Raw genomic sequence first — 19,922 nt, 5'->3', positions numbered from 1 at the left:
CACCCCCCCCCCCCATACCAAGTGTTTGTTTGAATACACTGAGTGGATTGCGTGCTTCAATTTCACTGTACTGTATGGTGCAGTGACAATAAAGGAATCTTGAATCTTGAAAAGCAGACACGTGTCTGTAGTGGAAATCACTGTATGGGCTCAGGAACACTTCAGAAAACCATCGTCTATGAAAACACTTCATTAGTGCATCCATCCACAAACGCATGTTAAAACCAGATATAAACAATATCCAGAAACCCCACCCCCTTCTCTGGGCCCGAGCTCTTTTACGATGGACTGAGGCGAAGTGGAAAACTGTCCCAAGGTCTGATGAATCAAAAGTATAAATTCTTTTTAGAAATCATGGACACCATGTCCTCCAGGCTAAAGAGGAGAGGGACCATCCGGCTTGTTATCAGTGCACAGCTCAAAACCCAGCATCTGTGATGGTCTGAGGGTGCATTAGTGCACATGACATGGGTAGCTTGTACATCTGGGAAGGCATCATTAATGCTGAATGATATAAACAGATTTCAGAGCAACATGCTGCCATCCAGACAAAATCTTTTTCAGGGAAGGCCTTCCTTCTTTCAGCAAGACAATGCCAAACCACTTTCTGCCCATATTAAAACTGCATGACTCCATAATAAAAGAGTCCAGGTGCTAAACTGACCTGCCTGCAGTCCAGAACTGTCTCCCATTTAAAACACTTGACACATTATGAAGCATAAAATATGACAAAGGAGACCCCGAACTGTTGAGCAACTAAAATTGTAAAAATCAGACAAGAATGAAGCAACATTTCTCTTTCAAAACTATACCAATTGCTCTTTTCAGTTCCCAAGTGGAGAACTGAAAAGAGACAGAGGAAATGAATCCTACAGAGAGGACAGGAGCATGATTTATCATTACGAAGATAGAACAAGGAACTACAGACAACCTGAACAGGAAGTATTTACACCTGGTGAGTCAACAAACAGGGGCGGCACGGTGGTGTAGTGGTTAGCGCTGTCGCCTCACAGCAAGAAGGTCCGGGTTCGAGCCCCGTGGCCGGCGAGGGCCTTTCTGTGTGGAGTTTGCATGTTCTCCCCGTGTCCGTGTGGGTTTCCTCCGGGTGCTCCGGTTTCCCCCACAGTCCAAAGACATGCAGGTTAGGTTAACTGGTGACTCTAAATTGACCGTAGGTGTGAATGTGAGTGTGAATGGTTGTCTGTGTCTATGTGTCAGCCCTGTGATGACCTGGCGACTTGTCCAGGGTGTACCCCGCCTTTCACCCGTAGTCAGCTGGGATAGGCTCCAGCTTGCCTGCGACCCTGTAGAAGGATAAAGCAGCTACAGATAATGAGATGAGATGAGATGAGTCAACAAACAAAGAAGCTCTTTACAACCTGAGGTACAGTCCCACAGCCAGAGGTCTTTGCCAGATAATGCAGTTTTTTGTGAACTTGCTGATTGTGATCTGCGCCAGCGTTCCGTACAGTGACAAGGGTCAATACCAGGACCTGGCCAGCCTGGGTGACTTGTACTACTACTTTGTTGTTAAAAGTAGAGGTGATGTAACACAATGGTAAACAAGCCCCTGTCCTGACTTTTTTTGAAACATGTTGCTCTTATCACATTCAAAATAAGCATATATTTAAAAAAAAAAAAACAATAAAATTTCTCAGTTTTAACATTTGATATGTTGTCTTTGTACTATTTTCAATTAAATATAGGACTTCCGTGATTTGTAAATTATCGCATTCTGTTTTTATTTACAGTTTACACAGCATCCCAGCATCAAGAACATTTTCAAGTGTGTACTCATCTCTTCAGACTGCACCTCTCTCCTTCTTCCCTGCCCACTGTGTAACTGTGTTTTGGTCTTGACCAACCCAGGCTGTGTATGGTCTAGCCTGGGGTTAGCTGTTTTGAGTTCTCTATTTAGTTGTACTTTATATGGTTGGTTTGTTTCCTTGGCTGTTTGAGTATTGGTACTTCATGGTGGTGTAGTGGTTAGCACTGTCACCTCACAGCAAGAAGGTTCTGGGGTCGAGCCCAGTGGCCGACGGGGGTCTTTGCGTGTGGAGTTTGCATGTCCTCCCCGTGTCTGTGTGGGTTTCCCCCACAGTCCAAAGACATGCAGTTAGGTTAAAATGGGATGGTCTTGGGCTGAAGTGCCTAAGAGTGGTGGTGGCATGTACGCAGCGGCTTTGCTCTCCTTCGATGAACTAAATTTCGTTGTGCATTTGTGCCATGACAATAAAGGCATTCTATTCTATCTATTGATATTACACTAGATATTGCTGTCATTTCTTCATTCGGCACTAGAACTTTCTTGTCTAGAAGTTCAGCACTTTGTGTACCTGACTTTTGCCCTCATTGTACATCACTCCAAATAAGAGCATCTGCTAAATGCCATGTAATGGAATGTTGAAATCTGTCCCTTGTCAGAAAACCTACTGACTGTTACAAAGCTCTGACACTGGAGACTCCTTCCATAAATGTTAAATAAACATCTCCTTACAGAAAACTTCACAATGTGGAGCATCTGCTGTACGAGTCCCTGTGAATGACCTATTCATACTTTAAACCTGTGATTTTGCAGCTGTGCTACTGTCAAAGCTGCTGTTATAGGAAAATAATCAACACCTTCTGACCAATCAGAGTCCAGAATTCAGCAGCTCTGTGGTAGAAATGTAAAGATATATTTTTACACATAATTTCGATAAACCATCTTATTATTTTTGATTCACCTTTAATTAAATAGTACTTCCATGGCATCTCAAAAAAGGCAAAAACTGGCTTCCACAAAAACGAGACCTGATATTGAGTGCAGTAATGGTGCGTTCTCATAAAAACATGTAAACATTACATTTGGGCCCCACTCACGCTGACTTTCCAAATAGAGTATTTGTATGCGCACACTCCCACACTGAATATTTCATAACCAGTCAGTAACCTGGTAGCCCTGCTATGGCCACCTGCTAAACATCCAATAATATCACAGCAATGCAGAAAAACAAGCACTACTACTAAGCAAGAAGTAACACACACACACACACACACACACACACATGCAAGGCATTGTATTTACACCCACTGTATTATTTTGATGGCTAAAATGCAATACCTGTCAGTACCTTGACATTGAAATGCTGAGCAATGCATTCCATCACAAGGTCTCATCAATGATGTAATAAGATCAATGTGGGCAAAATATTTCACACACACACTCACAAATACACAACAGCATTCATGAGATCTATATAGCTTTTACATAATGTGTATTCTGATTGGACAATGTGTGGGATTAGTCTGTCGACTTTTACTTTCTCCTCCAAAGGCATTTTTACCGTGAGTTGGATTAGTGGTTAGTGTGTCTGCCTCTCGACCAAGACATCGCAAGTTCTACTTGCATGTTACCTACTGCCATATGGTGAGGAATGCCACAATACAGATGTGAGTAGGGAGTCAAGTTCTTGTGGTTACCAGAGGGTGACTATATCCCTGGCTAATAGGCGAAAAGCTGGGGGCTATAGAAATGGAGATCAGTACCACTCAATGTGCCTTAAGGGCTGGATTACATTGCATTACATACATTTAGTAGACACTGTTATCCAGAGCGACATACAACACAGCCTGGGGAGCAGTTGGGGGTTAGGTGCCTTGCTCAAGGGCACTTTGACCATTCCTGCTGGTCCAGGGAATCAAACCAGAAATCTTTTAGTCCCAAAGCTGCTTCTCTAACCATTAGGCCATGACCATGGTTAGTACTTTAATAGGAGACTGCCTTGGAAGACCAGGCCCTAGCACAGGAAGGACCAAAGGAATTTTGGTGAAAAAACATTCATAACACCAGTGACGGTATTTCACATGTGCCTTCTCCATCATGGCTGATGAAGTGTTATTGATATGTAAAAAAATATCAGCACAAATGGAGATCAAATCAAGGGCATGTGTCACTCTGTGGTAGTGTTCTAGTCAAGACCACCTAAACTGAGACCAAGTCGTGACCAAGACCGGAGTGTATTGAGACTGAGACAAGACTAAGGCTACATCCACACGACAATGGCAACGAGATGTTATTTAAAAAAATATCGCGTCCAAATGGGCAACGATTAGTAAAATATCAGGTCCATATGGCAACGCAATGCTTGCTGAAAACGATGCAATACACATGCCACACCTCTAGGGGCACTGTAAGACGGTCCCTTCGGAGACACCAGAACAATAGAAGAAGTAAGGACGCATGCGCATAAACTATTATGCGTGAGACTTCATATTAGCCACAAAGTCAGGAAAATCTATTCGTAAAATTACGTTATAATGACCAAATACAATGAAAAGTATTTTTCCAGTCTCACCTGTGAAAGGTAATCCCATGTGATCTCGTTTGGATGGTAAACCTGTTGGTACAGTCAAACGCAGCACATGAATGAGGCATCTTTATTCTCCGCTTTGACCTATCCAATATGGCGGTGAGGATGACGTATGATTCTACGCGGAAGGCGGCGTCTTTAATGGTCCGGAATAAATTGAATGCTACACATTGATGGATTAATTTGTTGTTCTACGCCCTTTTTGAGGAATGTATTGTAGGACTTAAACCAACATCTGAAGAGGTGAGATCGCTCCTTTTTTTCCCTATTTTTGCTGGCGGGATTGACTCTGCCCTAAGGGCTATTTTCTCTCTCTCTCACTCACTTTGCACCATTACACAATAAATATTCACAGTGAAAATATTTTGTAAGCGCGTTTCATGAACCAAGTTATAGGATTTGTTGACAACTCGCATCGAGTTCGTTACACTTCTACCCGGCGTGAAGCACTGACAGTCATGTGGTTGTGACGTCATCGTAAACAAATCCGTTTTACTCATCCAGATGACTTCGCAACGGCAATGTTGCCAGATCTTTCCACTCTGGAACCCGTTCTCAAAAGATTGCGTTTTGGGGCACCCAAAACGCTGGTGCCGTGTGGACGCCAGGCCTAAACGATAAACTATTGTATCGGATTCACCTGAATCCGTTGCCGTGTGGACAGGGCCTAAGACTTTGATGGGTTGAGATCAAGTCAAGACCAAGGCAGAGTGAGACTGAGTCAAGACCAGAATCAGACCAGTGTGTGTGTGAAGGGGGGTGGGGGAGGGGTGACGGCCATTAACAGTAATGGAAGTTCCGAATTTACAATGAGTCATGTTTTTGGCCGCATTTGGAGCAGGAAGTTTTACATTCAATCACAGTAATGATGTTAACAAATAAATCAGACAATACACAGGGGATTTAGTGAAATCCCCACAGTTGTGGTCTTGACCAGTCTTGAAATAAAATCCTGAGTCTCTCTGTAGAAGACAGAGACAAGACTGAGCAAAAATGCGTTCGAGACCAAGACCTTCAAAAATTGGTCTTGAATACGACAGCACGACTCTGTGGAGTCACCTGATATGACTGAATCTGCAGTCTGGGCTAGAAAGAAATCAGCCCCAGCCTCACTTCTTGTCCTCATTTCTTCATACCTTTTGTGAGCGTCTTTTTCACTGGGCCATGATCAAACAACATCAATGCCAGTTCAGGTTACTCACTTATTTATTGTCCAATCGGCTTTCTTTTCAGCACACAGTGCTGTTTAAATTAGCTACACCAAAAACGCTGTTAGCTAACTAATAAGTAGCACTGACAGCACAAATCCATTAGCTTTTGCGAAGCTAGATATGACAGTTTACCACTTCCCTCCAATGCTGCATTCCATTTACCTCAGATGTCATAAGTTCCAGTACAACAAGTTGGAAAACTGACTACAGCCAGGTTAGCCATTGTCAAGTCAAGTCAAGTTTATTTGTATCGCGCTTTTAACAATAAACATTGTCGCAAAGCAGCTTTACAGAATTTGAACGACTTAAAACATGAGCTAATTTTGTCCCTAATCTATCCCCAATGAGCAAGCCTGTGGCAACGGTGGCAAGGAAAAACTCCCTCAGACGACATGAGGAAGAAACCTCGAGAGGAACCAGACTCAAAAGGGAACCCATCCTCATTTGGGCAACAACAGACAGCCTGACTATAATATTAACAGTTTTAACATGAAGTCAGTTTCGTTGATGTTATAAACTCTTCATTGATGGAAACTTGAGTGCAAAACTGTTCATGACAACTGCAGTCCTAAAGTTAGCAAGTCGACTGCAGTCCTAAAGTTAGCAAGTCAACTGTAGTCCTCAGCCATAAAAGCATTACTGTAAGAATCCAGAGCGTCCTCCAGGTATAACCCTCAACTGTCCATTGTTAGCAATATCAATAGATAACAACACATCACAAGGTATTTTGCACATACAAACACCATCGCAACATGTCTACAGATAGATGTTACCATGTATACTGTGTATGACTGATTTAATGAGACTCAAATAAGACAGAGATGCTCATAAATGGTATATTACTACAGCTTTCACTAGTATATTGCTTCAACTGTTAATGCATGGGTGGTGTAGTGGTTAGCGCTGTCGCCTCACAGCAAGAAGGTCCTGGGTTCGAGCCCCGGGGCCGGCGAGGGCCTTTCTGTGCGGAGTTTGCATGTTCTCCCCGTGTCCGCGTGGGTTTCCTCCGGGTGCTCCGGTTTCCCCCACAGTCCAAAGACATGCAGGTTAGGTTAACTGGTGACTCTAAATTGAGCGTAGGTGTGAATGTGAGTGTGAATGGTTGTCTGTGTCTATGTGTCAGCCCTGTGATGACCTGGCGACTTGTCCAGGGTGTACCCCGCCTTTCACCCGTAGTCAGCTGGGATAGGCTCCAGCTTGCCTGCGACCCTGTAGAAGGATAAAGCGGCTAGAGATAATGAGATGAGAATGAGATGTTAATGCATGAAGCAGCCATCTTGGATTAGTAAGGTTTTTCTGACTTTCTGAGATGGAAATCCAACTTCAGGGTTGTTCTAGTTGAAATGTCTGGGCTCGAACCCAGAACCTTCTTGCTGTGAGGTGACAGTGCTAGCCACTCTACCACCATGCCTCTGTATTCTATCAGGAATATTTAGGAAAAGGCTGGTGGCACTAATGTTAAGCATCCATGTCAAAAACATAACACTCTCACAAACCTAACACTCGAATGTGGTTTATTGTAACAAATGCACTTGTGTGCGTTTCAAAAACATAACCATGTTACACAAACACGATGCATCTTAAAAACAAAAGCTTTGATTCTGGCACCATGGAACTACATGGCAGGGAACTTGGATTTGGTTTGCTGTGCTGTTAGCACTTGTGTGCAAATTAGGATAAAAATTAATGGAAATGTTCAATGTTAAAGGTTAATCTTACCATCAAATGAGTATAAAAAATAATGTAGATATAAATACCTTAAGCCAAATTATTATGGCATGTTACAAAAAATAAAGAAAAAATCTGAGTCCTCATCTCCAATTTACAAATCCAGATGCAGTTAATGCACAAATCTGAGTCCAAGTCCGAGTCGTCATTGGTCAAGTCTCAAGTCCGTACAATTAGGGCACGAGTCCTGGACTCGAGTACTACGGTACAAGCCTGGTACAGAGTGCTTATTTGAGTTCCTGTCAACTTGAACCAGTCTGGCTATTCTCCTCTGACCTCTCTGATTATCATGGTGTTTCTGTTCATAGTACTGACTCTCACTGGCTGTTTTTGTGTAAACCCTACAGACTGTTTGATGAGAAAATCCCTGGAGATCAGCATTTCCCAAAAACACTCAAATATGGCACCAACACCCATACCACAGTGAAAGTCACTGAGATGGCAATTTTTCCTCATTCTGATGTTTGATATGACCGTGAACCAAAGCACTTGATTTGTATCTGCATGATTTTATGCACTGTGCTGCTGATCGGCTGATTGGATAATTGCGTGAATGACCAGGTGTACAGATATTACTGGTATTAGCTGATAAAGTGGTTGGTGAGTGCATATATGAGGATTAAAAAAAAGCCACACTGTCAGTTAAAAACTGTCCCAATTATGAGGTAAAACCACCTGGCAACTCTGTCTATAAAGCTCTGAGCATCACACATGGTGCAAATTTAGAGCTGTCTTTATGAGGCAGTGAAAATTATGCATGAACCTGGCCAACACTAATTACCCAAAATATATTCAATCAAATGGAATATGTAATCACTTCCAGAAATGCATATGGGCAGTTATTTGGTAACGAATTAAATTTACAGCAAAATATGGGAACTTCTTTAGTTGCAGTACTCAAGATTAATAAAAAAAAAAATCTAAATAAAATTTTAGATTTTTTAGTATTAAATAAAAATTTCACACTTAAAAATTTTCAAATTAGATTTCAAATTCAAAAATTAAAAAAATTAAACATGAAAACATTTAAAAATATAAAACAACATTTAAAACATAACATTTAAAAATGTAAAAAAAAAAATCAATTTCAAACTACAAATTATTTTTTAATATTAATTATTTTTTTAAATTTAAAATTACTTTTTTAAATATTTTAATTATTTAAATAAATTACTTAGTTAATTTTTAAATGATATTTTTATTTAAAGTTATTTTTTTAAATGAAAAACATTGTTCAAATTAAAAATTTAAAATGAAATAAAAATTTCACACTAAAAATTTCAAATTGAATTTCAAATTAAAATAAAAAAAGAGTTTAATTATTTTTTTTACATTTTTTAAATTTCAAACATTTAAAAAATACAAAATTTAAACATAATTAAAACCTTAAAAAACATTTAAAATTATAAAACCTAACTTTTTTTTAAAAAAAAATAGCAAAAAAATAACTTTTAAATTAAAATTAAAAATGAATTCTTAAATTTAAAATTTTAAACATTTTAAATTACTTTTTAAAAAATAATTCGTTTTAATTAGTTAATTTTTTAAATTTTTTTAATTAAAAATATTGTTTGAATTAAAAAATTTCAAATTAAATAAAAATGTTCACACATTAAATAAAAATGTCACACTTTTGACTCTAAAAAAGCATAGAAAAATTGGCTATGTTTAACTGTGAATGCAAAATCTTTTATGAGGAAAGAAAAGTCAGTCATTGAATTATGTCAGAAAAAAAAGAACTTTTATTTCTTAAAATTCAAACAAAGACTTCTCTGAAGCGACATCACTGTAATTGGGGTGATGAGTTTTAAATATGGTTTTCAGTACATTTTGCCTTGGATTCCATACTTTAGCAAAATCACTTAGCTGACAAGTTAAGCCAGTCTTAATAATTTCATAATTTTGGCCTCTCTGCTGAAGGCGTAGCCACGTATAAGCTGTGATGGGAGAAATGAATTGTGCATGTTGCTACAGTAAGTGCATGCATGCCAATTTCATAAATAATATCCAGGGTTTTCATGCAAAGTGGCCTAATTGTACCTAAAACAGCTGTGAAAACATTAGCTGGTTCTGGTGTTTTCTTGGACTTTGAATATTAAACAGGTGACTAAAAAAACCAAAATGAAAGTGCATTTCATCATGTTATGCCCTGAAATTACACATTCCCTACCTGTGAAAAATGAATGTTAAAATAAAAACACATTCTCACTACATGTAAAAGATGTTCAAAACATGACAAGGAAAGTGTCTCAAACCTCACTGTGACGATTAGACTTCTGTATTTATGGCATGATCATGAATTAATGTGCTTATAAAATTCATAAGAACAGCTAAAATATTAAATCTGACATTTCCAGTGTGTGAATCATAAATGATTATAAAAATATATTCTGATTAATTTTATTTTGAGTGATGCTCCTCTGTCAAAATTTCTGAAGCATCTGTCTGAAGATGGGCGGCACGGTGGTGTAGTGGTTAGCGCTGTCGCCTCACAGCAAGAAGGTCCTGGGTTCGCGCCCCGTGGCCGGCGAGGGCCTTTCTGTGTGAAGTTTGCATGTTGTCCGCGTGGGTTTCCTCCGGGTGCTCCGGTTTCCCCCACAGTCCAAAGACATGCAGGTTAGGTTAACTGGTGACTCTAAATTGACCGTAGGTGTGAATGTGAGTGTGAATGGTTGTCTGTGTCTATGTGTCAGCCCTGTGATGACCTGGCGACTTGTCCAGGGTGTACCCCGCCTTTCGCCCGTAGTCAGCTGGGATAGGCTCCAGCTTGCCTGCGACCCTGTAGAAGGATAAAGCGGCTAGAGATAATGAGATGAGATGAGATCTGTCTGAAGATGTGATGAGATCTTCAGCAGAAGGTTAGTTCTTAGGATGTTTGAATTTCAAAACGGGAATAATGTGCTATTACGGCTTATCATATCGTGTAACGCTCTGAGGCAGGCGAAAGCGTGTGACTTTGATGCGTGCTTACTGTAAGCCATCAGACCTGGCCTTTTGAAAACTGCCAATTTTCTTTTCTGTCTGAAAGGAACTTAAGAGAGGAGAACGCTCCGAGCATGTAGGCAGAACAGAGTCTGTAATGCTGAGCGCACCGGGTCAGCTCAGTGTCTTATCTCAGTGTAAGATCTGTGGTTCAGTATAATTTGCAGTTTCAATTTTAACATGCATTTCTGTCCATTATTTAAAGAGAAATACTGTGACATATCAGGGTTTCTAACTGTAGGTATACACTATCAAAGGGTTTATTTGTTCAAGATCATAACACAATTGAATTCTGGATTCTGACAGGTCAAAATCAATTATCTCTCCATCACAGCAGCTCTGACAGTCGTGCAGCTGCACATCACAGCTTTATTTTAATGCACTCATTCTAATAGGTTATCATTTCCATAGTAACAGCTCATTAATAGGGACTTGGAACCGTGGACACACTACATAAACAAATTAAAACACGAGTGTGATCTTTGATGTGGTGAAGTTTTCTGTAAGATGTTTGTTGAACATTTATGGAAGGCCTATCCAGAGCTCATACTTTTTTTTTTTTTACTGGTAACATGACAAGCTATGTTTTTATCTTATTACCTTCAAGAGAGAGGAAAAAAGAAAGAATGGTGATGGAACAATCACCATCACTGTTTATCGCTGCTATAAAATAAGGAGAACAAGAACTAACTTGTGTTTTTAGATGTTTCACAAGAAAATAAGTTGAATATATGTATAAAAAAATTGGCAAATCACCGTGATAGAAGAAGAATAAAGCACTTGGGGACATACTGTGATCGAAAAATAAACAAATAAGCAATATACAATGTTAGCAACAAGTATCAGCACATAATAGTTGTTCATCATATCTGTTAAATTCCAGTTAACATCCATAATTTAAATCAATAGTTCTCGTCGTAACTGAGTAAAGTTCTAGATTTAAACTGAATACATTTCTAGGACTAAATTGCATAAACTTGTAGGTATCGACTGTAAAGTTCTAGGTATAAACTGTATACATTTCTAAGTAGAAAGTATGTAAAGTTCTAGGTGTAAACCATAAATCTTTTGGTTTAAATCGTGTAAAGTTCTAGGTATAAACTGTAAATTTCAAGATATGAAGTATGTAAAGATCTAGGTGTAAGGGGCATAAAGTTCTGGGTAAAATGTGCATAAAGTTTTAGGTATAAACTTAAAAATTCTAGGTATAAATTTGTCTAAGGTTCTATCTATAAACTGCTTACATTTCTTTGTATAAATTGTGTAAAGTTTTAGGTATAAAGTATGTAAAATTCTAGATATAAGCTATAAAGTTCTAGGTATAATGTGCATAAAGTTTGATGTATCCACTTTGAAATTCATTAATCTTCTTCCCACTTTTACTTGTGGTCAATGTGAATAGGTTGAGCTGATAAGGTTAAGAGCCTTGCCCAAGAGCCCGACAATGGCAGCTTGAAGGTGCCAGGGCTTATACCCCCAACCTTCTGATACCCCAGAGCCTTGACCCACTGAGCCATCACTACCCTTGTATAAATTTAATAATATTCTAGGTAAAACTGTAAAGTTTGCAATGTAAACATGACATATCTTGTGATATATAAACTATGCATATTTCTCAGTATAAACTGTAAAGTTCTCGGAATGAACTACATAAAAGTCTTGGTATAAACTGCATAATGTTCTAGGTATAATTGTGTAACGTTCTAGATATATGCTGTGTAAAGTTCCTGGTATAAATGGCAAAGTTTTGGCTATAAACTTTGTAAAGTACATGGTTTAAGTTGTGTAAAGGTTTAGGTATAAACTGCATAATATTCTAGGTAAAACTGTGTAAACTTATACACTTAAAGATATGTGAAGTTCCTGGTATAAATGGTAAGGGTTAAACTTTGTAAGCTCTAAACTTTGTAAAGTACTTGGTCTAAATTGTGTAAAGTTTTAGGTGTAAACTGCATAATGTTTGAGGTATAACTGTGCAAAATTTCTTGTATAAATGGCTAAGTTTTAGCTATAAACTTTGTAAACTACTTGGTCTAAACTGTGTAAAGTTTTAGGTATAAACTGCATAGAGGTCTTGAAATACCACGTGAAATTGTGGATGTAAAGTGGAACAAAATTCAAAGCAGGTACAAATGAATACAAAAAAGTATGGCAACAGTTACTATGGTAACAATAGCTGCTTGTATTTACAGCACAGTTTCACTGTATTTATGATGTTAATGTTAATGGTAATATTGTATATATTTATACTGTGAAATCAGAAAAAAATGTTTCTTTAAAAATACATAAACGTTCTAGTTTCTTTAAAAAAAAAAAAAAAAAAAAAAGCATTCCAAGGTCATCCCTTCCTTTAAGGAAAAACCTTGAGGATTGTAATTTTCTAAAGAGTGTGTGGATGACTCTAAGAAAAGATTGAATTTTTATTTTATTAACAATTACTCACTGCTTAGCTGTTGAAGCTCTAGTGAAACAATGAACCAGTACTTTTTTTCAAGTTTTTGTACCATACACATTCCGGGTTAATATCTAGAACTTGTCGAGAGACTGTAAAAGATGAATTACCATCTGGTAACATCTGTGAGAGATGGTAATAAAAAAAAATGTTTTAAAACACAGCTTAATGGAGCTTCTCATGAAAGATATTATCAGAAAACATGTTCTAACTTTGAATTTTAAAGATGTGATGTTCAAACTGTAACCTACAGTGAAATATGCAAAACTCTGTCTGCAACTGATGAAAAGCAAAAGGTCATTTCCTTAAGGCAAAGAAAGACGTCTCGTCAAATATTCACTTGACGTGAGGCACCAACTGTGAGGGAAATGGCATTTCAGGGCATGAAGCTATTTTGTACAGAAAAGCAAAGCTGAAAAGATTTCAGTAGATGAAAGAATTTAAAAGCACAACATGACAAACACAAGTCATATGGAACAGCGAGTCCAAATTTGAGATTTCTGGTGCACAAAGGTGCCAGAATGTCAGGGAGGAGAGCTGGCAAAAAGGATAAGGGTTACATGTGTGCAGGTTTCAGTGAAGCTCAGTGATGGATCTGTCATGGTTTATGGTGCATTTCATCCAATAAATGTCGAGGATCTGGTGAAAAACAACCAGGACTGAGAAATATGTAGAGATGTTTGTGAACAGATTGTGATTCATCAAGCTGCAGCTTTGGGAAAATGACTGAGTGGTGAAAACTTTTTCTTTGTTTCAGCACTGTAATGATTCCCCGAACGCGCTGCAGGATAAAAATAAAGACCTGGTGCAGATGGGACACTTACAGTATTATATCAGCTGAAGTTGAAAGAAAATTTTGAATATTTCCTTCGTAACATCTGTAGATGTTTGTCTGGGAACTATTTCACTCGTGTGTTAAAACAAGCAACTCCAGAATTATTGGCACCTTTCAAGAGAATGGCTGAAAATGAATGCAGTCGAAGAATTCTCTTCCATAAGGTTTCCATTTGAGGTGGAGAAACTGCATGATGAAAGATTCCAGAAGGTTATTGTTTATCATGTGCAAAACATTGAAAAGGTTTAACATAATCATACACACATAGCCTACTCTGTAGACATTATGCTAAATAAATAAATAAATAAATAAATAGTTTTTCTGTCATTTATACTGTACATAAGCAGTGGTAAAAAAAAAAAAAGATTTTTTTCACAATAATTCATATGTAAAATACTTTTTTTTTTTACCCAATGCTACTGGGAAAATCAAAGAGTTTTAACCCCAACAGATGTTTGTTGAGCTTCACAAATCAGGTAAAGAATATAACAAAATGCACAGACAATTAAAAAAAAAAAGTGTTATGCACAGTCTGAGACATACTGAGGTAGTTTTAAAAATCTAGAAGAGTTGCCATCAGTTGGACTTCTACTTCCCATACAGTGGTGAAGATGGTGAATTAATCATAAACTGCTGCTGCTGTAAGAATAAAGACAATCCTGTGCTCAGCACCTCTGGCACCTCTGGCTTGCTCATTATAGCTCTAGAAGAAGAGAAGAATAAGCCTTTATTTGTCACATGGACATTTAAGGACAGCAAAATTCCTCCTCTGCATTTAACCCATCTGAAGCAGTGAACACACACACACGAGCAATGAGCACAGGCACATACCCAGAGCAGTGGGCAGCTATGCTACAACACCCAGGGAGCAGTTGGAGGGTAGGTGCCTTGCTCAAGGGCACTTCAGCCATTCCTGGTGGTTCACGGAATTGAACCGGTGACCTTTTGGTCCCAAAGCTGCTTCTCTAACCTTTAGGCTTCCCCATGGGTGTGATGGTCAGGTGTCCACATACTTTTGACCATATCCTCCTGGGAACCAAGAAAAGAATGTGTCTCTCAATTTATCTTTTGTTGTGATTTCCTTACTAGGAATTTCCCAGCAACCCTTCGAGACACATATATATCATTGGAAAGCCCAGGATGTACTCTTTACAAGACACCAGGATTCAAGTGAATAGCTTGAAAGAGTAAGAGGGTGTGCACATAAAACTAATGCCAACTACAGAGGACACAAGTCTATGGGTTGGTTCTCAGGAGGATATAGTGTACATCTACATCAACAGAAATTGCTGCAGGACACACAATTATTTGTGAAACGAACATCTGAGACTTCACTTGAGTCCTGATTAATATCTGTGGTCTGAGAAAAAAAAAAGCCAACAGTACTTTAAATACTGTGCGAGATGTTAATTATGGAGATGTCAATACTTTTACAGCCAGTGTTTTGCTGGAAGAAAATATACTTTTCTAAAAAAAGATTTATGGTTTAAAATACCATCTAAATGATCCCTCAATGTTTGTGGTGTTAATTTTAAACATTAATTATTGCTCATTTTCATGAATATTTTCAAATATTAAGATAAATTTACTGGTAGAAATAAAATGAGTTCAGTATGCATATGTGTACAGACAGACAGATGGATAGATAGACAGACATACAGATAGACAGACAGACAGACAGACAGACAGACAGACAGATAGATAGATAGATAGATAGATAGATAGATAGATAGATAGATAGATAGATAGATAAACATCCAGACAGACAGATAGCTAGATCGACAGACAGACAAACAGACAGGTAGGCAGACAAATAGACAGACAAACAAAGAAATAGACAGATAAATCGACAGACAGACAGACAGACAGATGAATAGACAGTCAGACAAATAACTAGATACACAGACAGACAGACAGACAGACAGACAGACAGACAGGTAAGGGCAGACAAATAGACAGACAAACAGAGACAGACAGACAGACAGACAGACAGATAGAGAAATAGCTAGATACACAGACAGACAGGTAGGCAGACAAATAGACAGGCAGACAAACAGAGAGACAGACAGATGAATAGACAGACAGATAGACAAATAGCTAGGTAGACAGACAGTCAGACAGACAGGTAGGCAGACAAATAGACAGAGAGACAGACAGATGAGTAGATAGACAGACAGACAGACAAACAGAGACACAGACAAACAGAGAGACAGACAGACAGATAGATAGATAGATAGATAGATAGATAGATAGATAGATAGATAGATAGATAGATAGATAGATGTTTTTGGCAGCAGCTGTAAATAGCTTTAAACCTTTTATTTGTTGTTGTTGTTGTTGTTGTTGTTGTTTAAAGGCATGTGCTCAGTACTCCCGAATAAAAATACCACATCAGTTCCAGCTGTAATAATGTTTCTGTTATTTTCCCCAGATTTCCAGTGGTCATGCAAATGAGTTTTCACGTTAGCGCTGTGGATTATTGTCTTACATTAACAACATGGATATCGTTCATTACCTGCAGCGCTCCGTCATTATTTCACATCATCATCATTTTATTTTGCAGTGAAAGACAAACATTATGCTGTGTGAAGGTCGGCTGTGACTGAACTCAAGTGTAAATGATGATAGATGAAACTGGTATTAATATTAAATGGAGTTTATGCTTTATTCACAAATGTACATTTTCATTTTTGTTCTTATTATCATGTCTAGTCAAGAATTTCACACATCATAGAGTAGATACGGGAACATTATCCAGAATGAACAGTGATCTAAACAGATACTGTGATCATTTTTTGTTCGTGTTTAAGCAAAAGTTACATCAGACATAGACAGAAGAAGCTTGCTGTCAGAGAACAGACGTAATGACCAAATACAGGATTAAACAAAAGATTGTAGCTGTGGTTTATAATTAATTTGTGCTCACAGTGCTGGTGCAAATTTTTACTCTCACTCAGGATCTTTCTACTTTATTATTATTATTATTATTATTATTATGTTTTTTTTAGGATGCTATTTCTCCCTCGGTTTTCAACCAATCATCACCAAATTTCCCTTGAAGAATACCTCTGGGCTGAATTACATTGCTATGACTTTTGGTGCTGATCTGGATCACCAAACCAGAATGATCCATGAAAAACGGGCTTTTTTTCAATCACTTATAACTCTGTCAATTTTCATGATTTTTTCAATCAGTTTTTTCTTATTTTGTTCAGGGCGGCAGGGCGCAACTTTTCCTCACTAAGTTTCATTTTCTATCTCTTACCATTCCGGATCTATAGGATACGGTGACCAGACATCCCGGTTTGTAACAGCTTGCGCAAATTACTCTGACTTTAGTCGCAGATTCTATCTAGTCTACTTTATAATTTATTCTGAATAGAGCACAAATAAAAACAGGAGGAAAAAAGTAGAATACCTGATGGAAACTCATCTCATCTCATCTCATTATCTGTAGCCGCTTTATCCTGTTCTACAGGGTCGCAGGCAAGCTGGAGCCTATCCCAGCTGACTACGGGCAAAAGGCGGGGTACACCCTGGACAAGTCGCCAGGTCATCACAGGGCTGACACATAGACACAGACAACCATTCACACTCACATTCACACCTACGGTCAATTTAGAGTCACCAGTTAACCTAACCTGCATGTCTTTGGACTGTGGGGGAAACCGGAGCACCCGGAGGAAACCCACACGGACACGGGGAGAACATGCAAACTCCGCACAGAAAGGCCCTCGCCGGCCACGGGGCTCGAACCCGGACCTTCTTGCTGTGAGGCAGCAGCGCTAACCACTACACCACCGTGCCGCCCCCTGATGGAAACTATGGTAACAAATATCATATTAGGAAGGTATGAGGTCTGATATCACAGGCATATGTACAAAGAAGTGAATAAAATATTAAACAAAAATATTCAAATGCTGTATGTACAATAAAGCACGCATAAAGCTTATATACACAAAAAAATCAACGTGATCACAAAGCTGTAGAATACAACATTCACAAGCTGTCACAGACCCGCAAGTAATGTATGTAGTTACAGTATGTCTATATTTTTGTTATTCTTCAAAGCAATGACATCTTTCCAAATCTAGATTTAGATCTAGAGAGAGAGAGAGAGAGAGGGAGAGAGAAATGTGTCCAGGGACATAACAGGGACAAATATGATAGGAAATATTTGTGTCTTTTAAAAAAGCTTGTAAAAAAGGTTCACAGTGCATCTGACTAAGATTAGACTAGATGAATATTGTACACAGGTACAAACAAAAATAATGACATCTCAATTAAAAAAATAGAGGAAAAACCCTCTTCTGGTTTCAGCCGCTTTGGGTTTAAACACAGATACAGATATGAATATCTCATCTCATCTCATCTCATTATCTGTAGCCGCTTTATCCTGTTCTACAGGGTCGCAGGCAGGCTGGAGCCTATCCCAGCTGAGTACGGGCGAAAGGCGGGGTACACCCTGGACAAGTCGCCAGGTCATCACAGGGCTGACACATAGACACAGACAACCATTCACACTCACATTCACACCTACGCTCAATTTAGAGTCACCAGTTAACCTAACCTGCATGTCTTTGGACTGTGGTGGAAACCGGAGCACCCGGAGGAAACCCACGCGGACACGGGGAGAACATGCAAACTCCACACAGAAAGGCCCTCGCCGGTCACGGGGCTCGAACCCGGACCTTCTTGCTGTGAGGCGACAGCGCTAACCACTACACCACCGTGCGGCCCAGATATGAATATTTCGAGCACTAATCGTACACATAGTGGCATTGTGTTACACCTTTAATAGATACACCAGATACACATGTAGACGATTCCTAACAGACATCTGAATATCAGATGCACTGAATTACTGGGAATGAGAGTATTTTTCCTCAGATTATGCTCGAGAAAGTCCTCTGAGTCTCCCTCACACGAGAATTCTTTCTTTTTTTTGTTGCATTAAATAGAGAATGCAAATTGTGTGTGCTAATTTAGTGCGAGGTGAATAATATAACAAAGCAGTCATACAGGACTGTAATTTGGTGAGCTCATCAGATAAAAACCTCCCCTCACTGTTCCATGAAGAGATAACATTAAGAAAAAAAAAACACAGCACTTTCAAATGGCAGGTCTGTGTCGAGAGACTTTATTAACAAGCTGTTGTTGAATTGCTTCGGTCTCAACGGAAACCAGAGCACCTTCCTGTGCCATACATCTATCGACTGTCTGCCTTATGGAGACATCACAATAGAGAGAGAGAGAGAGAGAGAGAGAAAGAGAAAAAGGGGCATTCCTGCTTTCTGTCAGCATTAGCATGTCCTCACTTCTTGAACCATCAGTACGGTCTACACAAGCACCTCTCATTAACGAAGCCTCAATTCAGTCACACAAACTGTTTAATCCAGACTTCATAAGCACGGCTGCCAGTTGGAGAAAATTATACATGATGCATGTTTTCCTCCTTTAAATTAAACCAGAAAATATTATTTTATACAATATTCCTATGTGGAAATTTGACGTAGCCGTATACACACTCACTGGTCATGCTAGACTGCCTTTCAGATTTTTCAACTGTACTGTAGGTCATAAAAAGAATTTTCCCCAACACACAATTATTTTTGTTTAATGACCGAAAGCTACTGAATTCGAATCACAGACTTCCAATTTTATTTGTTTTTTTAAATAGAACAATTAATGAATTTATCTCCACGTGGCCTAAAATTCTCCGCTATTTTTTCCTGCTTCACCATGACCCAATTCAAGATACTACATCAAGCATCACGTGGTGGGCTTTCCCCGTTCACGCAAGGCATTGTGGGATACAAATTTGAAACAGGAGAGAAAAATGGAGGACGTGAGTGTGCGAATGAAACGTGAAAGACCGACTACAGTAACGGAAAGAAAGTGAGAAGAAAAGACGTTATGTTCTATACGAAGGAAAGGAAATGCAGGAAATCTCAAACTAATAAATATGGGCGCTCAGCAAGCACCTCGGTGTGATCAGCTGTTCGTTTAGCGACAGAATGATGGAACTGTCAGTGCATGCTCAAAGGGAAACCTGTAGATGGCAGTAATGCAACACTGTGGATGCCAGCTGCTGTAAAACCCAAAAGAAGAAGACGATGATGACAACGACTTAGGTAAACCTGTGCATGCGCACAGGGACTTCCTCTGTCTGCTTGACTGCGCGAAACAAGCGATTTCATGCACATTATTTGCTTTAATCCCCTCAAATTAAATAACTTCCCAGCCAGAGAATGGCCTGATATTTTGTGAGATATTACAGAAATAAACATATATCACAATGACCACGTTTCAGACGGAACTAAATTTCACCGATTTTATGAACTCAAAAGGCCGTCTAGCTT

The sequence above is a fragment of the Neoarius graeffei genome, chromosome 4 (genome assembly GCF_027579695.1).
Source record: "Neoarius graeffei isolate fNeoGra1 chromosome 4, fNeoGra1.pri, whole genome shotgun sequence".
In the NCBI taxonomy this organism is placed as follows: domain Eukaryota; kingdom Metazoa; phylum Chordata; class Actinopteri; order Siluriformes; family Ariidae; genus Neoarius; species Neoarius graeffei.
Note: the sequence above shows the minus strand (reverse complement) of the source record.